Source organism: Macrobrachium nipponense, chromosome 1 (genome assembly GCF_015104395.2).
Source record: "Macrobrachium nipponense isolate FS-2020 chromosome 1, ASM1510439v2, whole genome shotgun sequence".
Classification (NCBI taxonomy): Eukaryota; Metazoa; Arthropoda; class Malacostraca; order Decapoda; family Palaemonidae; genus Macrobrachium; species Macrobrachium nipponense.
In genome coordinates this window covers 107,470,169-107,494,900 of record NC_087200.1, presented here as the reverse complement: position 1 = coordinate 107,494,900, position 24,732 = coordinate 107,470,169, and the positions used below count along the sequence as shown (strand labels likewise).

The 24,732-nt window shown below is 40.2% G+C and overlaps 1 long non-coding RNA gene and 1 pseudogene across 2 annotated transcripts; one reads left to right on the top strand and one right to left on the bottom strand.

Annotated features, from left to right (window-relative positions):
* Nucleotides 1-5,782: 5,782 nt before the first annotated feature.
* On the top strand, nucleotides 5,783-15,307 carry LOC135218901 (putative nuclease HARBI1; annotated as a pseudogene).
* A 1,561-nt stretch (nucleotides 15,308-16,868) lies between these two features.
* LOC135220264 (uncharacterized) lies at nucleotides 16,869-20,381 on the bottom strand. Of its 2 annotated transcripts, none has more exons than XR_010315626.1 (3): nucleotides 20,164-20,381; nucleotides 17,451-17,650; nucleotides 16,869-17,170 (listed from the first exon to the last, which is right to left on the bottom strand). It is a non-coding gene; the product is annotated as an uncharacterized LOC135220264 (long non-coding RNA). The 2 variants fall into 2 exon arrangements; XR_010315627.1 differs by having other exon boundaries at nucleotides 16,869-17,128.
* Nucleotides 20,382-24,732: the final 4,351 nt, after the last annotated feature.

Genomic DNA, 24,732 nt, shown 5'->3' with positions numbered 1-24,732 from the left:
AGGCTATAGTGGTTCGAGTCGGGAGTTCTGCTTCTTTGTAACCTGGTAATAATTTCATTAAAGTTTCTATTCATTTCGTACCAACAGCTTTAGACTGGATACAATTTAAAAAAAATAGATGCACTGTTGCACTTACATTATCTTCATGTTTGGAGTCTGTTTCCCTATTGTGGTCCCTGTCTGGCCTATCTAATTTTCTTAATTCCTAGTGTTTCCTTCCTTCAATCTGGAAAAACATTAACATTAGTACATGCCGTTATTCCTTATTCACACCACTGCACTTTATGAACTGAATGACAATATCTTTATTGTTCTAGATTTATCACAAACAATGAAGGAAGAAGGAAAATTATTTTATCTTACAACTTTACAGCAAACAAACAAAAATTTTCTCAAAGCTGCTTGTTATGAACTATTTTATAAAAGTATTTTTATTTTATTGCAGTGTGTGAGAATTTTCTATTCTGATTTATTGTCAGACATTAATCTATTGGGATACTTCAAACTTTTCTTCTTTCTGCTGGCTCTGGTTGCGCCGAACACTTCTGCGTTGTCGTCCATGCGCTGCCGTTGTTTCACACTGGTGGCGGCGTCATCGTCGTTTGGGGAAATCATAGCGATGTATGGAGAAATGGGCGCTATCTCAATATTTATGATAGTTTAGCGCTCGTAGGTTGATTGAAGAATTCCGCCGTCAATCGCCTTTCCATGAAGTTTCGCTGCGCTGAATTGAATCTTCTTCTGTCCGCTCTTATGCGTTCTTGCGTTTCCCTTTAATGCATTATTGAGTTAATATGGCTTAGGAATGCGGCGATCCTAGTTCAGTATTCTTCGTAGAAATTCACTGCGTTTCGTCGCTCTAGTTTTGTTCGCCTTCTCAGCTGTTTTGAAGTGTTATGTCTTCGTCAGCGGATACCCAGTCTCGGAGCTATGTTTCGTTGTTCTTCGTCGCCTTTTCTTTTTCTTTGTTCTTCGAGTTATTGAACTCGAAATTTCTTCTTTTTGTTACTTGTTGATTTTCTTTATGTTTCTGGCACTTAAGGATTAGCGCTATTTTACTAGCAGTTGGTCAGTACTTTATATTTTCCACTCTGTTTAATTTTTCCACTGTGTGTGTGTGTGTTCTCTATCGGTGTTTTGCACTTAGGATCCCACCACTGCCACCACTTTGTCGTGCTTGTTTTATTTTTCTTCGTTGTTGTGTTTGAGTACTTACGGGTTTCTTTCTTCTCTTCTCTTATATTTAGTCAGTCTTCTTCGGTAGCTTGTTGGTAATGTTTGGAAGGTTATCTGTTATATGGGCTAACCTTCAGTTATCACTTGCGGTGAGTTTTTCTTTTCTTAGGAACATTGTAGATTAATTTCTTTTCATTTCCAGTCTCTCAGGAGGGTTTAGCATGGATACTTATCCTTAGATTCTTGGCAAGTTAAACACCACTTAATTAATCTTACTTATAATTAGAGTTCTAGTGTACAATATCACTTTACACAACACTACACAGGGAACAGAGGGAGAATGGACATAGCCTCCCCGTATAAGGCTTAGATCCTAACTGAGTTTTTCAGAGTCTCAAGTGCAGTCTGAACCTAACTCATACAGTTAAGTTCCTCCTTAACTTCTACTAAGACACATCCTACTACTTCTTGAGTGGCTTTCCTTACTTCCGGTGCCACCCCTAGATTAGTCTTAATGGTTCCGTTTCCCTACGGTAACCACCCACTGAAGGTGTCAAAGTTCATATTTTCCACTGGAGTTTGCAATTTACTGTTTTGGCAAACTGCGGCCTGTGTTTAGTATCGTTTTCGAAACTGCTATTTCTGCAGTCTGATACTGCCACATACTCCCTTTTCTACCTCTCCTGGTAGATTCTTTTATTACTCTACCCTCACTCTATATATATTTCTACCAGTGGATTTTCCTATCTAATTGTCCCTACATATTTATGGACAGACTCCTGTTGTTTCCTAACAGATGGACATGGAGAGGGAAGGGGGAGAGGCCAGTCACTCTCGCATCCTTCTCACCTCTAGAACTGCTCACCATAGGCGAGATGCATCCTCTTGAAGGGGCCAGATAAGCAAACAGAACTTGTTGAGCATCCACCATCAATCCAAGGAAAAAGGAGTTCCAAGGCCCTGTGGGCCTACTCGAGGAAGAATTATATAAATGAAGTCCTAATGAGACCGTATCTAGCTTCCAGTCCGACATATTCTTGAGAGTGTGATGAAAGTACCAAGGCAGTTGCACTGTTCACTCTTTGAGAGAGCATACATTGACAAACCATCTGCAGAGGAGTTCCTCATGATCTGGTAGGACTTGGAGGAAGACGTGTCGTTAGACACTCCTGCATTGGGGGTCAGCAGTGGAGAAAGGAATCGACATTCAATGAAGGATGTCAATCCTCCATAGGTACAGCAACACACCAATAGGACAAAGTAATGACTGATCTGGATCAACCAATACAAAGTCCAAAACAAAGATCATGAAAGATTCACACTCGTTAATATATGCCGAATGATTGTGCATCCGAGAGGAGTCACGACACGACACCCACCTTTTGAAGGGTGATGTTGAGAATAAACTATGCAAATTGTCTACCTTCTTCGTCAATGCCGGAAGGAAACAAGATGCAGTCTTGGAAATCAAACCTCTGTCTGATTATTCTCACTTGGTATGTGCACGCTAGATGGGAGTCAAATGCCTTCTAGAGACAGAGGTCCCTGTGATGACAAGACAGAGAAGTTCCTCATCAGTAGTTGAGTCTCAGCTAAGGAGAAACAATACTACTTTAGTGAATGACTAAGGTGAAGGTGACCTACATCTTCACAATTGAATCAGAGATAAGTGAACTCTCACAATTCTGATAATAGAAAAAGTCCCCTTGATGACACCAACCAGTGAAGATGGCCCTAATCTCTGGCATGTTACAAAGGACTGAAGAAGTTATTCTGCTATTATCATTACTGCTCGGTGAGAAAGTATGTGCTTGCAATGAAGGTGGGAAGCCTTTTGTCATGAAAACATAGGGATTGTCCTGGATGAAGAACCACTTCTTGTGGGTTGGATCAGGGAGGAATTCTTCTATTTACCCTGGAAGCAGAGCTAGTCGGGTGGGGAACAGGCGAAATCTTCCGTTACTCATTTTCAATTCGAGGTGAACAAAGAATAATTGAACACCTTACAAATTAGAAAAACGTATACTGTACTACAGACTTCTTTTATACCGTGGGGTAAAACAGGTTAATGAGTCTAATGAGATATCTTTGTGAAAATTCCTGCAATGGCAAATGTGAAGTAGTATAGACATGAACCTTACATGAGAATTCCGAGCCAACCAGAGACGTATGTCTGTGATGGCTGGGCTGGGAGATTCGACTTAGTAGTTAACCCTTGACAGAGGAGAAACAATACTAAGATGAACAAAATCTCACAGCGAAAGAACTCTGTGTCTCGCTTGACTCTGTAAACTGAGTTGCCTGTTCGTGCAAAACACTTTGAGAATGCCAGAAATTCCAAGGAATTCAATTGTTCAGCAGGACTCCTGATTCTTGTACAGGCAGCACCTGGTTAATGGCTGGGGTTCCGTTCCAGGCCGATGTCACTAACTGTAAATCACCGCTAACCAAAATTTGGCGATAACATCACTAAATCCTGCTTAACTGCGCTGTTAACTGGATATCGGCATCATTAACCAGAGATTGCACGCTGCTGTTAACTAGAGATCAGTGCTGCTAACTGGAGATCGTCACTGCTAACCAGAGATTCAATCAACTGGGGGCTGCCTGTAATAGCAATTATCGTTAATGTACTGAATTGTGTTCGTCTTCTAGAACTATCAAACTCCTGCATGTTAACCTAAACGAAAGGGAAAGGAACCCTCTTGTTCGGTGATAATGCCAATCCTGTGGTGTTGTTGCTAAACAATACCACTGGTTGTCTCAAAAACCAACACCAGAAACTTTTGGTAGGCCAGAAAGGCTGTACTGAGTTTCAGGTTAATTAAGAGAAGTTACTATTCGTCTCAGTCATATACTAGAAGAACTAAATTACAGATATGCGCCTATTACTTGGATGCTGCAACTGTTAACAGACGCATATCGTGAGGAGAATATATGTACCAGTATATTCATAAGTACCTGTTAATCGAGCGCCAGCCTAATTCTTCTTCATTCGAGAGACAAGAATAAGGTCTGAAAGCAGACTTCCTTCATTCCCTAATGAAGAGAGCAAAGACGAAGCTGTCCTGAAGGGAGTCTTCTACGATGATAGCAGAACGCCGAAGATGACTAGTTCATGCTGAGCTGGGTGTTCAAACTTCTTGGTACTATCCATCCTGAACAAATTGAACATATGTTCGATGAGATACAAGATTGAAGTAGGAACCCAAGTCTCTCATATTCAAACTCTGGGGAGTAGATCCCATAGAGTTCCTCTTATTCCCTTGTTCATTCTGGTGTAACCCAGGAAGTAAGAAGGAAAAAAGAGGATGATTGACTGTTCTTGCCTACTCTTTGTTTGAACTTGTGATGTTCTCATTATGCCAATCGAAGCATTCTTTCCAACAATTGTTTCATTCGCGTGAACGTGAGCAAAAGCTGAACGGAGTCAAATGCAAGTTGGCGAGAACTTGCCACGTCTTGCTACACATCTAACCACTCAGTGATTGAACCTCACAAAGAGGACTACACAGAGAACCTTCTCGCAGCTCCTCCAGATGCCTTGTCCCGAGGGACAGAGACATCGACCTTGGCACCTCAAGAATTGCCATTCCTGGCTTTCACAGGTAGGTCTGAGTCACCAAAGCAGCTCGATCCCTTCTCTCACCCTGCGCCATTGTCATGACGAAGACTACCCATCACTAACTGTGAGTGTAAGATCCCCCTTTGGAGGTTGTACACTCGGAGAGAATCATGAACACAGCTCCAGTTCCTTGAGCAGCCCCTGTGAAACCAGAGACAGGAGAATAAACCTGGATCTGAACTCCTTGGGTTCCCGAGACACTATATATTAGGGACAGTGTCACGATTCCCGCTCCTGGAGAGCTGATGAGCCGATGAGAGAGCTGGAGGATGCAGACCCTTAGAAGTCTCAAGTCGAGACTTCCTCAGGGGCAGGGAAGCTACCTTCCTCTTCTTAGGCTGGGAAGCCTTCAAACGGAAGTAAGGAGACATCAGACAACAAAGACGATGACAGTTGTGAAACACACTGCAACACAGGAAAGGAGGGTGTCATGTCATGGCAGAGAGTTCGTTCGGTAGATTGGCTTGGTGGCAGAGCTGGCTGGCTGTTGCCGAGTCGAGTGGTAATCATCAGCAAAGAACGATCACTTTTTCTCAATTAACTGTTCTTCGAGGTTGAAGCTCCAAGCAGAATAAAAAGGAATTCTGTCTGCTGTCCTACATGTTCAGACCCTAAAATCCAAGCCAAGAGGATGGTACTTGACCATTCACCTAGACGGTGTTGGCATGCAATGCCAAGCTATGCATAAACCCCTGAAGAGCAAACTCATCTGTACTGGTAAAGGCTCAGATTGCTATCCAAACTCTCGTGATATCGAGCATTCGGCAAGTGCTAGAATTTGTAAGAATTCCCGCATTTGGTAAAAAACCTGACTTTTTAAGACAATAATCAGGCGAGCCTCGTCTTGCCCCGCCCTGGGTTGCTTGGCAACATAGTGAAGCCAAGCACTCAGAGTGCGCCAGCAAAACCAGGGGATCCAGGCGCTTGGCGAGACTCCTGATTATTGTAATTACAATTATCAGGAATTATTGTCTTGCCTAAATGTTTGCAGATCGTATAAGATCAGAACACTTGGAGAGTGCCAGAAATTCCAAAGAATTCAAGCACTCAGTGAGACTCCTGAATTTGTCAAATGATCATTGGGGTAGGGTCCCTCTTCGACTCCTGTAGAAATTGAGAAGAAACAGGCATAAAAACCAGTCCTATATGTCAGCATTTAAGACTAGATTAGAAGTGCAATTCCACAGAATACATACAGGCAGTCCTCATTTATTGGCGGGGGTTCAATTCTCGAAGGGGTGCAGATAAGTGAAAAGTACAATTAACCAAAACTTGGCAACTTATGGCACCAAGTTTCAGTTCATGGTGCCAATGTTAGGCATGTTATGGCATCATTACTCTATTATCTGATAACTGAAACCTATCCCATTATGGTACCATAAATGGCTGATTTTATAGCACTAAACAAGCACCACAAAACCGGATCGCCATTAACCAAGTCTGCCGATAACTGGGTTCCCAAAACGCAAGACCCCACAGTGGACTGTGAATTGGAATCGGCCCAAAATACAGAAATAGCCCAGGAGAATACAGTCTCCAGGTGTTCAAAACTCCAGAATCAAAACACCAGGTGTCGAGCTGGTGAGAAGTCTCCATCACTGACAAAAGATCCTTCTTCAACCACGTTGTCGTACATCCTGAGGGACCCTAAGACCCTTCCAGGAATGTAGACTCCCAATACTGAATCCTGTGGAGAGCACTCTGCAGTATCCCTCCATTTCACCTCACCCCTCCTGGTGTAGCCAGAGGAAATAGAGAGAATACTAGATGAAGACTGGACGCTCTCGCTTGCCTTGCTAGCAGAACTAGCATGAGAAGTGAGTTGTGGGAAGCCATCAACCTGTGGTGATAGCTTCGACACTAGTCTAGGAGAGCATTCTCGCCCTGGAGAAACACTTTCCCAAAGAGGGTAACAAATGCTCGCCGCCACCAAGACCAGTTGGTCTCGTGAACGTGATCGTGGCCTGGGTGGAGTTGATTGTGCAAATGATTGGTGAGAGCTGGAACTGTCCTCTCGACATATCCCAGTCCCCTTCGAGGTTGAAACCTCTAGGGAGAACTGAACAGGGGACCTCCTACCTTTCTCACCATGTTTACAGTCTGGCGAGACTGTCACGTCAACCCTGGGAACCAAGCAGTCACTGCAAAAGTGATTGCTGGGAGGGTGTGAGTCACTTGAGCAACTTACCCCTGTCTTCTGCCCCGTGCCCGAGTCATGACGGCGAGCGGAGTCGGTGTTAATGAATCTGGATGCACATGAATCTGCAATTTGCATGGACTCTGGGAAGCTTGCGAATGAGCGACCGACACAGAACTAGTCTTGGAGGCAGAACCTCTAGGACTAGCAGTAGAAGTGCAAACTGAAGTTTGCACTTCTAGGGCTCCCTGACATGGTAGACCCTGGGGACAGCATGATGGTTCCTCTTCTCAAAGGAACAGGAGAGCCAACAGAAGAATCAACTGCCACCTCAGTTCAAGGAGGCAGACCCTTAGAAGTCCCGTGATGAGACTTCTTTGGGCGGGGGAGAACTACCTTCTTCTCAAGTAGGGGAACCTTAGAAGTCGAAAAAGATGATGACCAAGACAAAGAGGACAGTGATGACAATTGACAAGCTTTCTTCCTCCTCAACTTCTTCTTTGCCAACTTCCGCAAGACTTTTTCTATAGGACAAAGCACAGTCACCAGCAGTAGTAGTTAATAATCACAGGGCAGCTGCATAGACGCTGTCCACTGACAAAACTCCCAGATAACAGTGGCAAATTAATATGATTTTTAGCAGGGGAACAGTACACAAACTCGAAGGCCAGTCACAGCATGCTAACAAGTCATAGGTACAATGGTGAGGTTAGGATAGCCAACACAAAGATATTCAACCATCTACTGCTGTCATCTATTACTGCTCACTATTAGCTTGTAAAAGAAAAGAAAATTAAAAAAGAAGGATACTCCTCTTGCATCCAAGGGCACTGCCCTCTGAAATGAGAGGAGATCCCTCAAACAGCAAAACCACATGCCTCACTGCTGCCTCCCCTCCCCTTTTGCCCAATAAGCTACCGAAAAGGGTGAAGGAGAAGAGGGAATACCGGGAGAAAAACCAAAGGGCAAACTTCCGAATTACCTCAGAGTAATTCTCCAATGCGCAAGCGTAAATGTCATATATATATATACTGACCCGCCCTGACATTAAAGGACAAAGACCCTTAACATGTAAAGGGGAAAGGCGACTCACAAGGCTTATGACAAGAAGTAGGTTTGTATGTTAATTATTAAAGCCAATTAATTATTATCAAACAGTACGTATATTCAAAATATTAAAAACAATAAAAGAAAGATCCCACCAGGAGATTGTGATTAAGGGCTAGTCAGCAAGAGCTCAGAAACATACATCTTCAATGGGAGACAGCCGAAAGCAAAGTGGGGTGTTACATCGGGGCAGGCTGGTCTACCCACCTACCAGACGGTAGGTACTGCCTAACCACCTTGTCCAAGAATTTAACGGCCATATTCCAGCTTCACTGTAAAGTATTCTTAATGTAAAGGACTGAGGGTATGTATATCATGTAAGAACAAATACAAATTGATTAAAAATTTGTCGTTTGTTCATACGCAGAATAAACCTTCGGTCCTAACGATAGGGTAGACTTATACTTGGAAGGAATTATGAGAATCCTGAAGCGACGGGGGTTTGGCACACCCAATCATTCATCTTGGAAATGAGATTGCTTAAGAAGACCTAATCCTTTGAGATGTTTGATATTTGGATATCTAACACTCAGTCCACTGGGTTCAAATACAACAAAACATGACCACAACCATGTTGGCCACAAGAAATGGGTCTGCCACCATTCCTCACTCTGCTTGCTGGACAGGGGAGATTTAGCTACTGAAGCAGATATGCATGTTGCATGGAACACGAAAAGTGAAAAGTACCATAACAGTATGTTTGCAACGCTAACCTGCATCAAGCCAGTTCCAGCATATGATGTGTCTATTCTTCAAACTGCCTGGAGGAATGAAGAAAGGAGAAAAGGAAAAGAAAAGAGGGCAATTAACTCCCTCATTCCCTACCCCACACAATTATCTTAGGCAAGATGAAAACTGTCCTGCCATAGGCACTGGATGAGACATAATTGTTGAACAGTCACCACTGGACCCTAGGAAAACATACAAGGATCTGCGTGCACCATCCTTCATGCAGAAGAAAGTGAAAGTGGTCTGAGGCAGTCATGAACCAGCATTCAAAACCTATAAACAGATAAGCACTTTAAAACGCCTGGGAGGAATGTATTCCTCTGGTGTCAAGCGCTTCGGCTGCACCCATTTGGTGGGAGAACGACGATAAGGAGTCGGGTTGTCTAAACACCTTGTGTAGATAATTGAAAGGGTGTACTAGGGCACCTCTTTCTTAACCTGGCTTGTGTTAACATGGTCTACAACACCTAACCTCTAGGAGACTAGGCATTCAGATAACTACACAGTGCTTGAGGGGTCCCTGAAGCTTTCCAGCTCTTCCAAGGAAGCCTAGGTCAAAAGGAAAACTGCTTACAAAGTCAGTTTCCTGGGAGATAATTGACTCATGAGCTCGAAGGAGGTTGAGAGAGAAAACTCAGAACCAGAGTAAGGTGAAATACCCATTGCTAGAGTAAGGTCCCAAGTAGGAGGTCTGAGCTTCCAAGGTGAACAAAACTGCTCCAAGCTCTTGAACCACACCGAGGGATCTGTGGGTGAAGAGAGGACTGCATCCTTCAGACGAACTAAACACCTCACCAGTATCAACAGAAGGAACTTCCTCTGTTTTGGAAAACATTCAGAAAATCTTGTCTACCAAACAGGAACTCTGAGTGGAGAGGAACCCTTTTGATGTTACCAATCAGCAGCAGATGTCTCACCTTGTATGCGGCTGATGAAGATCCACCAAAGTAATAGCCTTACATGCGAGTCTATTTTGCAAAAAAGATCTCTCGTAAGAGATACTGCATCAAACCTATACATGAAGAACTAAAGAGCCTAGTGATTGAAGGCATCTCTCCACAAGAAAGTGGAGAAGGTTGTGCTAGGGAGGAATTTCTCTCGACTGCTCAGTTTTGGGTTAAAGAGCTACTTCACTTTGCTTTCGGCCGTCTTCCAATGAAGACATAATTATATTTGTGAGATCTTGCTGACTAGCTGTTAATCAGGAATTTCCCACCCAGTGGGATCTTTCTTTTATTATTTTGAATTAATAATGTGTGTGAATCCACGTGGCCAAAACTGGATCAGCTAGTCCAGTCGGTTGTTCCCCCTATACCTAAATTGATATTTAGGATTTACTTGTTTTCAATAATAGGTACAGAAGTCAGAATATATTTATAATTTTGCTATTTTTCCACGGGAAAAATAGTAGTGTATACTTAATGAAGGCTGAAAGTGACATCATTATTCTTGAATGTCTTGTAGATTTCATCGAAACCTTCTATATAAATGAGACTTTGCTTTGGAAAATAAATCCAAAGGCTATTGCAACATGTTAAGCCTATGTATGTTTATTTGTGGTTATAAACCATATATACAAGACAGCTTTTCAATGAGAATAAATATTTATTATGGCAAAATAATGTAAAACAAGAATAGACGTACTGTATATGCATCTATTCATGATTATGCACCATGTATGTAATTAGGTTTCAAAATGAGAGCAAAATAATATTCTACTTTCTGACAAAACAAAATCAAACAGAATTGGACTATGTATGTTCTTTCACTGCTTACACCTCACAGAAGTTCGCTTTGAAATGAAATTAGACTAATCAACACAATTATGAAACACAGGAAGACAGTAGTAAACTAAGGATTTTCATTCATTGTAACATGTCATAAGAAATTAAATCTTTGAACAAAAACAAATCGGTATTAACCCTTTTAATGAAGTAGAAAAATATTAGGCCTGTATGCGTCAACTTTGAAACGAAAGCAAATTATTACTAACTTCACTATCTTTTCATGGAACTCTTCCTTCATTCATAAAATATTCAATGAACATTATGAAAGTCCTTGGGGCCATATACTATATTAATAAATATGTTAAACTGATAAACTGTTTGTCCTCCAAAATATCACAATTTGTCGTAAATTGTATTAATCCTAACTATACAAACCTGAGGTCCTTTAACATATGGAATGTAATCAGTGCCAGCTGGAACCGGTCGCAAGCATTTGAATAAGGAGGTTCGGTAGTTAACTGCTTGTCCGATAGTCGGGAGTCCTGGCCGACTGGGAGGTGAAGTTTCACTTTGCTTTAGGCCCTGGAACAGTGAGGGGTGGCATGAGGTGGGACTATGGGCCGTATCCAGAAATCATACGACGGTTCTTTGTATGCGATCGTCATGGTCTTGCCGTATCCAGAAACCACACGAACATACGCAGGCCATCGCATTTAACAATGTAATTTTGGAACGATAGTGAGGGAGGCGTCGCATGGGTACCCCCTTGCGATGGCAGAATTGAAAGAATGTAAAATTCAACTCTGCATTAAAATACATTTGCCAAAGTGACTCGTCTACAATGTCTATCGAAAATATGAAACAATTTGTGGTAAAAAGACCTGAATAACAGCACAACAAAGGTTTTGAAAGGTATACTTTTAAGAAGTCTTTGCCTGCCGACAACAGATGAGTTCGAGCTCATCGTAACATAAACAAGCAGTCAGTCACCCGTGTTGGAATTCTACTTCTTATAAGTAGGCTTTGTTGACGTGTTTAGAGTTTCCTTTTCAATACAAAATGAAGTTTTTAATTGGTATGCTTAATGTGTTAATGTTATATTGGCCAAGAAAGTTAAAATCAGGGCAGCCACTTGAAGCTCACAAGTAGGCTGGTGATGCAAGCGTGAAATTCCGCGTAGGCTGTTTTTAATAAATTAGAAAGTATGGTGCAGTGTAAGTGACTAGGCTAGGTTGCATGTGATACTAAAATGAGATTGCCCAAGCCTTTTAAAAAAGTAAGAAGCTACTACCATTAGGGATGGATTGCCGATGGCTTTCACAGTAAATTGCGTAGGTACAAGCCAAATTACTGATTTCTGACAAGGCAATATAAAATTCTAGTTAAGTTACGGAATTGATAAATTAATTAAGGAATTTCCAGTATTTCCTGTAGGTTAACAGCTAGATACCAAACCCATCTTAGAGTGCTGTGTTCCTTTCCTACCCTGGGCTTTACCCCCCTGGACCCCCAACTGACTTAAACATGCATCTGTAAGTAAACTAGAATTTTACCAATTGCCATTCCCTAGCCTATTGAATATAAAAATATGTCATGTGGAGGATGATTCATTTTGCAGAGACCTATATTATTGGGTGATGTAATTTTAGTGATAGGCATACTTGAGAAATACTGTACAAACAACCAGTACAATGAAGGCTGTTACAATTTTTTTTTTTTTTTTTTTACATAAAGCTAATTTGGAGGATGTGGAAATGCATTTTCTTGACAGGCTAATTTAGAATTCTTTATTTTTGGGGGGAAGGCCAAAGGTATATCTCATGGCTTAGAGCTCATTGCCCACTATTTCTGTGAAGTTTTAAGATCAACAGCATTGAAAACACATAAAAAAAGTTATTGAAATTTTTATTTTTCTCTTGTTAAGATGAGATGTGCAAAATTATAAAAATTTACACAATTTATATTCTTATGATTATAGTTATAAAATTGCTTCAGTTTATTGTCACCCTCCCCATTCCTTAACTCCTTCAAGAGGTGGGGATGATTAGGGACCAGTAGCTGGCGCCTGATTCCAGTATGTTGTTCTGGTCTCGTGAGTCAGCTGCTGGTTCAACAAATTTTATTAATCCCTTTTTTTCCCTTTGTTTTTTCCTTCTTACTTCCTTTCTCTTTCTTGTACAGTGGCGTATCCAGACATTTGTCAAGAGGGGGACCAGCTGGGAGCAAGGCTTCTGGTGAGGGTGGGGCAATCACTTTATCCATTACTATGTTATGGGCCTTTTCATTTTACTGTCATTAGATATAAAAGAATAATAAATGATATGTAGTTACAGTTGATTAAAAGAGCTTGAGATTTTTAGGGTAAAATGTTATTGTTCTATTTTACCATTTCTTTTAATTTTTTTTTATACTTGATCTCCAGTGGGGGTGGGGGGGGCAAAGGTAGCCAAAGGGGGTCAGTTGCCCCCCCTCTAGTTACACCACTGTTGTTATCTGTTTTGGCTGTGCTTTTCACATTCTTATTCTATGTGTTTTATTCTTCCCTTTGTTGCTTGGCTTATAGCCAAAATCTCATGCAGCCTGCCAGAAAATATCCAAATTGTGGGTCAGCCACAAACTCACATTGCAGTTTGGTTTCAGAATGGATGAATATTTGGAAGATTTGCTTGAAATAGAAGAAATGATCAACAGGCAGAGGCGGCAACGCAAAAAACGAATAGATCCTCTTCTGTATTATTCAGAAAAGGAGTTTCAACAGCGATACAGACTTTCAAAGGAACTGTTCACTGAATTGTTAAGATAGAACCTCAGTTACCTAATTCACTGGACCAAAGAGGTTGGTATATCCAAGGCACTTCTGTATATATTATGTATGTATTGAACATTAGAAACACTATTTATTCCACTTTTCCTTACTTTTTTTTTAAATGTAGGGAAAACATTCAAATTTCCATTTCATCTTTTAATGTATGTTCGATATGAAATTTTTGTCAAAAGCCAAGCACAGAAAACCAGTTGACATTTAACACCAGAAAAATTAATAAGCATAAGAATAAGGAAGCACAAGGTCAAAATGAACTCCAGAAAGAGGAAAAGTAAAAAATAAAAGGGCCTAGAAAAACTATCTGCACCAGCAGCTGATGCTTGAAGTTAGATCTGACAGCAACTCTATGAATCAGGCACCAGTTACTGGTCCCTAAGCCTCCCCCCTCCCCCACAGAATGCTTATGTTAGATTACCTTACTTTGCCTTCATGCTAAATTGCGGATTAGGTGCATCTAGGCTATATTACTATTTCCCTTCAGAATTTCAGCATTTCCTCATTTATGCCTTCCACTTCAGCTGCCTTTTCAAAGTTCACTCTTCTACTGCCTTTTTAAACCTCCCTCCTCTAAATAGGTCTTGCATTTTCAGCATTCTTCCTGTCTCATCTATGCAAGTAATCACAGGACTTTAGTATCTAGTATTGATTTTCTATTGTTTTTTTTTTTCTTTTTATTTTTATCATACGAAATCCTCACTTTTCCCTGGGCTGCTTTCCCTATTGGTACCCTTGGGTTTATAGCTACTTGCTATCTAATCGGGGTGACAGTCTAGCTAGTAATGATAATGCTATTACTAATAATAATAATAATAGTGTTTTCCTGGACAGTTTTTGTTTCAATTTTTATCATATTACTCCAATTCAATCTTTTATGAATTTTAACAAACTAATTTCCTTTTTCCAGCTTGAACTGTTTTCCTTCCTGTTGTGTTCAGACATATACTTTGCTACTTTAGTTATGAAAAGTTTGGTTGATGGCAGTAATAATGATGCAGTACATTACAGTTGAGTTTTTCTTTTATTTCTTTACCAGGACAACGAATTTCTCCATGCAATCAATTTTTGGTAACCTTAAGGTACATGGCTACTGGAAATTTTCAGTTGACGTTGGGAGATTGTTCAGATATGGCCCAGAGTAGTGTGTCGAGGTGCCTTAAGGATGTTTGCGCTGCTGTTGCCACCCTTGCACAAGAATTTATCAAATTCCCAACTCCACAGGATGAGAACAAAATGATGATGGAGTTTTCACAAATAGCTGGAATGCCTGGTGTGATAGGCTGTGTAGATGGTACACATATACCTATAAAGAGTCCTGGAGGTCCTAATGCAGAATTGTACAGGTGCAGAAAAAAAAAAAAAAATGTCTATAAATGTCATGGTTGTATGCGATGCTTCTTTGAGGTTCACTAATGTAATTGTAAATTGGCCAGGCAGTGCTCATGACTCCAGAATATTTTCTTCTTCAAGACTAGCACAGAGCCTAGAGTCTGGTATGTACAGAGGTTTTTTGTTGGGGGACAGTGGTTATCCATGCCGTCCTTATATAATGACACCATTTCTTGCTCCCAATACACATAAAGACATTATAATGTTGCGCACATCAGAACTCGCAATCTTATAGAGCGCGCCATAGGACTGCTTAAAAAAAGGTTTGCAGTGTTATCAATACCGGTCAGAACAAAGTTGAATAATACTAAGAACATAATAATTGCTTGTGCAGTCCTTCATAATTGTGCAATAACAAACAGAATACCTCTACAGGATGAAGAAACTCTTGAATTGGATGATCCTGGTGAACCTGATGTGGGTATCATTCAAAGAGCTGACAATATCCAAGGAGCTCAACGTAGGGCCCACATTGTTGACAGTTTTTTTTAAGTTTAAATAGATTATGTATTTATTTTCTGTTAATTAGGTTTAAAGTAGTGCAAGGAACCCCCGGTTCTGGTAATTTGCACTTTAATAATAAATCTATAATCTTATTACTTGCATTATTTAAGAACCATTTTAAATTTTGAATTGAATAAAGTGACAACACATTAACCCGAGAATGCTTTTGTCAGAGCTAACAGCTGTATGTGCCAGGTAAATTGAACACGATACCAAGAAAATGAAAATACACTTCTTATTGACTTAATGAAATATGAAAATATAACTTGCATGATTGCCTTTAAAAAGGTACAAATAATGGATTTATTTTATTTTATTTTCTGGTTCATCCTGAAAAAAATATTCAATGGCAAAAGCAATCTATGGTTAAAAAGAGGTAATTCATTCTAGATTAACTTGCAAGATGAAAATGGTGATAAAATAAATTTGAATAAAACTTGTGATTCAGGTTGAATCATAGCTATCTGGACCTGTGGTTCAGGTCAAATCATAACAGCATTATTTAGACCTTTGCTTATGATGTCTAATATACATTATTCAGAAACATTGGTTTATATCATAACGGGCTGCCAACGCAAGAGCCAGTCCTGCAGAAGGCGGGGGCAATCTTTAAGTAAGTATACCATAAAAATATGGCAAAAGTAATAAGATTGACAATAAAATATTATACTAGCCCTAATAATTTCTACACTAATTAATTGATAAATTATCCTGTTAGTACATATTATCCCTATCACAGCATAGGCTACCAATTTTGAAAATATAATTTGTGAAGTAAAACCTTGTAATGTATGATACTCGATACCTAATTTAACTGAAACATCGATCATCAAAAAAATATAATACTTAATATCAAGATGCAAATGGACATATATGATACTCGATACCTAATTTCACTTAACATCAGATTCATTAAAGCACTATTATATAATACCTAATATCACAATGCAAATGGGACATAGCATACAAACTAAGAAATGAATATTTTGGAAGTATACATTGTACTGTTTGGTATCAATTAACTAACTTACAAATAGGAACACCTGATTCATGAGAGCACCTTCATATACCATAGGTATAAAATAAAATAATATACTACACTACATCACAGCAAAGAAAAATATGAAATGGGGTTGGTTTGGTTTATGGAATTTAGGCATAATGCCAATCAATGGGGCAACTATGGCCATTCAGCATTACAGAAATGATAAAGTTAATTGCTGACCATATGATGAAACCTTCATTTAACAAACACACCTATCGCTCCTAAAAGCAAAAACAACTTGATCTATGGAAATAACACCTACTGTAACCCTAGCAATAAGGCTAAATTCCATAAACCAACCAACAACCAATACCTACTTTATTCATATGAGTTGCGCATTGCTTCATAGGCAGATTTTGCACTGTCAAGGAAAGCATTCAAGTTAGCAAACACAGTCATTGCTGATGAGTGCATTTCATCCACAAATTCATTCATATTGTTAATTAATTTCACCTTTAGTTTATGCTCTTTTTTGGCCATTATATGTTGCTCCTTTTCATTTTCCATTCTAAGATGATGCAGTTCCTCTTGTCTTTCCCTACACTTGATGTATGCATCGTCTAACTTCAATTTTTGGGTGAAGAATGTGCTTCCTCTGTGTGAGAAGACCAAGGTATTGGAGATACATCCCGTGATGTGTTGCACAATTTTGGTGAAGTTCTGCCTAGAGTTACAATAGGCGTTGAAGGACAGGAAGTTTCATGGGGAACTATGGGTTTAAAAATTAAGTGTTCCATTGAAGACGGTGATGATGTAGCTGACCGATTAAGGAATGTGGATCTTGATTCATGATTAGACGAAACACCACTTTCTGATTGTGCTGAGGTTGAAGGCAAATGAGAGGTTGAAGGCAGTGGCTCCGTAATACCTGAAAATAGTGCTGAGGTTGAAGGCAGTGTCTCTGTAATACCTGAAAATATTAGGTAAAATAAATAATTGATCTACAGCGCCTTAGATGTAAATCTCTTCTGCAGTACTTCTAAACTGAGTATACAAGTGCTGGAACCTTTAGGGTCATACAGCATTGAAATGTTATCTTAAACCCAGTCATCATTAATAAAAACATAACCATTTTGCTTTCCCTCAAGCCACTACAAACTTTCCAGACAGGGGTAGAGAGTAATGGCCATAAAAAAGTTGAAGGTTCACTATTTTATAAATTTCATTCTTGAAAACATCAGAGTACTTACTTATTTTAACATCATGTATGGGCTCTCCTGTTTCATCAACTGGATGAAATGTTTCAAAAACGTCTTTATCCATGACCAATTCTTCTGTCATCAGCGATGCAGCTATCACAAACTCTTCTGAGTGGTTTCGAAGATCTGGTGGAGGACCACCACCAGTTCTGCATAGCGTTTTCTTGACAGCAGCATCTTCCTACTTCACTCTAGTAAAAAAAATATATATTAGAATAAAAATATGTTTTCCCATTGTTTTCTATATATTCTAACAACTGACTTTAAAAATAGATTGTAATGAAATTTAAAAATATAACAAAAAGCCTACCATCCTGTGTACTTCTCTTCCACCTCCAGAATAATGAGTTAAAACGTCTGTCGCATGATTGAATTCAAAAGAAAAGTCATTTGAGCATTTACACAAGTATTAATGAGCACTTAAGAAAATAATGTGACCTTTATGTAGCTGGAAATGTGGGCTGCACATTATAAAGCATAATAAGGGAAACAACCAAGTGGCCTAGCTGATCCAGTCTTGCCCGCTTGTTGATCCACCCTCTGAAAAAGTACGTTAACACGTCCTGACACTGGAGATGGGCACCAGTCATGAGTCATCGGTGGTGGGAGCAACACCTCAAGACCTCTACTCTCCTTTCGAAGTAAGCAAAAGTACTTTTTCGGAGAGTGGATCAACAAGCGGGCAAGAGTGGATCACCTAGTCCACTCGGTTTTTTCCCCTAATACCACTTGAGTTAATGTAGCCTAGCCTGAGCAGTTCACATAGCTGCAACAGTCTGTCATAGCCAAGACTGGTAGGCATTGTGCAGTCTTCAGGCTCCAGACATGCTAGCCTACATGTGAACTCAATTAAAAAAAAAAAAAAAAAAGGGGGGGGGGGGAAAAAAAAAAAAAAAGGCCTAGCCTATTTCAGGTGTTGCCTACTCCAAATCATTTGACCACCTGCAGACAAGAGCCAAGATCTCAAATGTTGGCTTAATCTTTTAAAAACAATAACTGGGACCAGTTTGCAAGCTGGTTTCGCACGTTAGGGTAAAAAAGTAGGCACAGGATATAGGTACGGCAGCCGTATCCCGATCGTGGTAGATATTGGTACGGCAGTGAATTGCGCATGCGTCAATTTCAGACTTCCTGCCGTACAAATAATATAGTGCGGTGAGGGTACGGCATTCCTGTCATTGGTGCCGTATTTGCGCTCTTGACTTGCTGTAGATATAGGCAGTTAGCTGTATCCGTTTACCAGTTTGCTAATCATACTGTATTATGTAAAACCAGAGTTCGGCTTTTAGTGGGAAAGTCACACTTTTTTGAACATCTTTCCCCTTCCCCCTTTTTCAGTTAGCAAAATGTCCCTCCCCCCCCTTTTTTTTTTTGTTTTTTTTGTTTGTTTGTTGGCTTTTGTGAATTTTGTCCCGCTTTTTTGTACTACAAAAAACCACACTATCCCGATTTTAATGGAATAATGCTGAAAAATTTGGTTTAACTTTTGCCTTTTCCACTACCTGGTAAAATTTTTCTATCGTCTTCTCCGACAGCTGCAATATACCCAATGAAGTGAAATTAAAAGAATATTGTAAAGTGTATAACGGCCCTTGCAACTGCCGATGTCGGGCAGAATAAAGGGCCGTGAAAGTCACCAAAGATACGATGGTAGTGTATATATTTATGTATAATCCTCTTTGACTCTCCTCTTCGGAATTCTTTTCAGGGCCGATTCGATCGTTCGTGACCTACATATACCATGAATTACCCAATTTTTGAAAGCTTGAGTCTTCATAGATGTCTATGGTTTCTTTCTTCAGCTCGTTAAAGCCTGAAAACATCTGTTTTTCGGCAAAAACTAATGTATTATTCCATGGTTCATGCTGTTCCGTCACCATTTTTCTTGCTGTCACTGATATGCCCAAAGACTATATACTTCAGTATATAGTCTTTGGATATGCGTGAGGCGATAAACAAGGGTTCGCGCATGCGCAATTCACTGCCGTACCAATATCTACCGAGATCGGGGTACGGCTGCCGTACCAATATCCTAGTTCGAAAAAAGTATTCATACTTCGGAAAATCTCATATAGCTACCCATAAGAAAAATAGCCAAAGTTTTACCATCATTTTTACAGTAATAAACTGGCTGTAAGCCAATGAATGTTTAATTTATTTGCAAATCCACACCTTAAAAATACGATAAACTGTTGTGTGCTCTAGCCCTTCTATCCACCAGGAAATTGTAAGATCCTCCACATAGGTATTCTAAACCTAAATTAGAATATTACCCAAATTTCCTATGATAGACATTAAAAATCCATATCAAATTATACAAACCTAATGCCTGATACACCAACTGCTTTTGTAATAAGCTAGGTAACCATTACTTAACCTAACCTTTCCTAGAGCACCCTCACACCCCTATGATTTGGTTAGCATAGCCTTACCCAACCTATTCTACTATGCTCCATTCTATTTATTTGAAGATAATATATTTATATAATATAATAACTTTAGATGATAAAATGGTGTTCCCTTGGATTAGCTACGCTAGGCTAGCCTGATGTGAGTAGTGCTAACAATTGAACAAGCAGCACTGGCCTAGGCCTTTCATAGCATAATTATCTTTTAACTAACTAACAGTTTACAAACCATTTTGCCCCCAGCGGCCTAAATTTGCTCTGACTAGTACAATTGCAAAACAAAAATGCATCCTTACTTGCGTTTTACGTGGTCGAAACAGCGCTTGACCTGCTTTGAACTTCAATGTAATTTCTTGCCATGCCTGACGTTTCCTTTCCAAAGTTCTACTTCCCGTCGATCGGTCGTTGATAACACTCTCATGTTCCTTTATCAAATTAAGCAGCATTAAACGCTGAGAATCAGCTACTGGGGGTGCACGCTCCATATTCCGGTATCTTCGTATCTTGGTGAGTTGCGTAGATTGCTTGCGGTAACTGTTTGTTCAGATTTCCGCGCCAAATCAGGACAGCCAATATCAAGTATACAAAATATACCAAATAATACTACGGGATATGGTGTAGTATCTTTTTATAATAAATAATAAAGACATAAAGCCATTTTAATTTAGCATTATGATAATATAAAAGAAATTGTCTATGATACTGATACAGCCTTGTAATCATCGATTCTAGTCATTTCATTCCCAGTAATCGCATATGTTGGTAAGGACTGTTTAACCAGCGAGGCAATGCGATGGGAGTTCGGCCGTCGTACGATTTCTGGATACCACGACAACCCTTCGTTTGAGACCATACTACCGCGATCGCCTTCGTATTGACAAATGCGATCCGTATGATTTCTGGATACGGCCGTATGTGTAAAGGACCTCAGGTTTGTATAGTTAGGAAAATGATATTGTTATAATACAATAAAGTTTGTTCTACTTACCTGGCAGCTATATATATAGCTGTATTTTCTGAAGTCCGACAGAATTCAAAAACTTCCGGCACAAACGCAGTGGTCGGTCAGGTGGTTAGTACCCATTCCTGCCGCTGGGAGCGGGTATCAGGAACCATTCCCATTTTCTATTCATATTTTTATTCCCACGTCCCCTGAGGGGAGGTGGGTGGGTACTTTATTATATATATCTGCCAGGTAAGTATGAACAAACTTTATTGTATTATAACAATATCATTTTGTTCATGAAACTTACCTGTCAGATATATATATAGCTGAATCCCACCGTTGGAGGTGGGAAGGGACAGAATAGAAGGATTTGGGAAACAAATGCATGCAGATGATATACATCTTGGTTCCACCTGTTAGCATAGGCTGACTTCGTGATTACTGTCACCAAGTCTGCTTCTGCTTTACTAGAGTTGCCATCGAGGTAGAGACCTATATAGTTGGTGCACTCCAGATGATCTGTCAACGGGGGGGCGTGACCAAACAATGTGACTATACCATATTGGACATACCATGAGGGCTAAGAAGTAATCTAGATATATATAATATATATATATATATATAATATATATATATAGATATATATAATCATATATATATATACTAATATATTTTACTTCTTAGCCCCCATGGTATGGTCAATATGGTCTAGTCACACACACACACACACACACATATATATATATATATTATATATATATATATATATATATATATATATAATTTTACTTCTTAGCCCTCATGGTATGGTCAATATGGTCTAGTCACATTGTGGTCACGCCCCCGTGTTGACAGATCATCTGGAGTGCACCAGCTATATAGGGTCTCTACCTCGCTGGCAACTCTAGTAAAGCAGAAGCAAGACTTGGGTGACAGTAATCACGAAGCAGCATGCTAACAGGTGGAACCAAGATGTATATCATCTGCATGCATTTGTTTCCCAAAATCCTTCTATTCTGTCCCTTCCCAACTCCAACGGTGGGATTCAGCTATATATATCTCTGACAGGTAAGTTTCATGAACAAAATGATATTGTTATAATACAATAAAGTTTGTTCATACTTACCTGGCAGATATATATAATAAAGTACCCACCCACCTCCCCTCAGGGGACAGTGGGAATAAAAATATGGAATAGAAAATGGGAATGGTTCCTGATACCTGATATATATATATATATATATATATATATATATATATATATATATATATATATCGGTTCCTGATATATATATATATATATATATATTATATATATATATATATATATATATATATATATCACCACCTGACCAACCTAGCCAAAGTTAAGGTGTTTTTAACTAAGGCTTAAGAGTTAAGAAGTCGCCACTGGCGGCGACTCAACAACTAAATTAAGAGCTCTTCCTAACCATTTTTCTATAGGAAGGATGATTGTGGTTACTCTTGCCCCCAAGATTGTGTCTGCAGACACGTATGGCCCTAGCGAGCAGCAGATCTCATATGCCGTCTTCACATCCCGCAGGGAGTGTGAAGCGAACACAGAGTTGCTTCACTAAAACGTGGGGACTCAGGATGTTACTGAGTGCCATGCTCTGTTGAAATGCTTCCGAGGCCGCGCCCTCACCTCGTGAGAATTCAGATCAAAAGATTTCCAATCTTTGTTCAAACACAATGAAAGAGCCTTTTTTGAAAGAACTCCTTAACAATAAAGCCAGGGTGTTCTTTGATATGGGCAAGTCTGGCCTTTTTTGGAACACTGCAGATTGTCAGAGGGAAAGGACTTCGACTTTCTTTAGTTTTATGTAGATAAAACTTAAGAGACCCGACAGGGCACAGGACTCTCTCTGGCTCTTGCCCAATAACTTGTGCCATCCCTTGATTCCAAGCTCCTGGCCCAAGGACTAGACGGGTTTCCATTCTTAGGCCACAACGGAAGGTTTGTTTGAGAACAACACCGCATTGTGTTCTCTAAAGCCAAAACGTTTGACGATGGCTTATAACCTCACTAACCCTCTTTGTTGTATCTAGAGTGGTTAGAAAATAGGCCTTTCTGGTCACGTGCAATAAGTTAACAGAAAGGAGAGGTTCGAAATGCTTTGACATCAAGAATTTCAGACTACATCTAAGTTCCATTTGAAAGCTTCGATCTGGACATGCACAGTCAGTCCGTCTGTGCTAAAGTCAGGTGACCGACCAGGTGACCAGTCAGACGAATCAAGGACAGCAAGGCTGTACTCTGAAGACTATAAGGCACTATTCTTCGCTGAAGGATGAGTGTCTGGACTGCCTGGGCGATTCAAGCTAAGCAAAACCTTGGGGATGTATCAACGCAACCCAACGTCGTCAGCGAATCAAATCATGAGCCAACTCCTGACTCGAGCTTTCTGGTGCCAGAGAAAGGAGCGCGGAGCAAAAAGGCGTTCAGTCCCGAAGGACGAATGCCTGACAGTCCAACCTGGTCTCATGTTACACGTTCATCGGGGGTGTATCAACGCAACCGACTTCATCAACAAGAAACTCAGGGCTACTAAATGTCGCCTGATCTCTCATGAGTATCTGACTCCGAGAAAACAGGTGAGACAAAAAGTAGATGGTGAGCTAGTTTCGAGATTCCACAGACCTCAAAGATCGTGAAGGGCTTTGCTATTTGACAGTTGCAAAACTCTGGGCCCAAAGGCCGTCAACAACATATTTGCGTATTCTTTAATAGTTGTGACTGCCAGCTTATCCCATTCTTCAGACAGAAAGGGAAGACGGTAATCTTATTCCTGACAACGTCTCGTAGTCTGAACGTAGTCAGACTCAGCGTGGAGAGGTTTATAGGTACCTTTCGAAGTGAGGCTGTTAGAGTAGACCGACTCTCTCGGAAAAGGTTCTTGGAAAGTGAACTAGGAAGGACTTGACCTCTGAGAATCCAGGATCTTGAAGGCCGACATGGGGCGATCAGCGTCATTGTCGCTCCCTGTGCCGTCATAAATCATCTTATTACATTTCCTAAGAGTTTGAAAAAAGAGGAAAAGAGACTAAACATCCATCCCCGTTCAATACCATAGGATGGTGTGTAATGCTATCGCTCCCGGATCGAGAATAAGGGAACAGAGTAGATGAAGCCTCTTCGTCCTCAACATAGCGAAGAGATGTATGAAAGGACGTCCCTAAAGTCTCCACAACTCTCAACATACTTCTAATCAAAGATTCCACTCGGAAGTCAGTAGTTGTTGCCGTTCGATCGAGAAGATCGTAGGGACTTTTGCAATCCTGTAACGAACCTCTTGAGGATCGTTACGTTCTATGCCTGTTGTCATAATAGGCTCTTTCTCGTAAACTCGAACAGGGACCGAGAGATGATACTTCTTAAGATATGAGAGAGCTGTGGAATTGTCCGAGTTGATCTGGACCACTGGTTCCAAAACTCATTCTTTGAGGACTGGAGGGACGACCGAATTGCTTCCAATTCTTTCAGATTATGTGCCAGGACATCTGAAACCCTCTCCAGATGCCTGGCACCTTCTCGCTATCACCTAAGGTGATACTTGAAGCACTGAAAGATGTTCAGAATCATTTCTAGATCTTGGATAATATTTCAGTTTTCCGATAGGAAAAAACTGTAGAGGTCTGAATTGCAGTCTATTCAGGGAAACAAACTTCTTCAGGAAGGAAATGGTCCCCAGCAGGCTCATCCATTCCCTCACCGAGCATGCTTACTTCCCTAATAAGGCAGCGCTTTACCTAAGCAGGAGAGCATATAATAGTGCAATGTCGCGGTAGACTCGTAGTCCTATTACAGTGGAGTAACGAGCACCGAAAGAAAGAGATATCTCTGTTGAACATAGTTATGCAAAACGAAGGCAATGTTTATTCATGCATGTTAGAAATA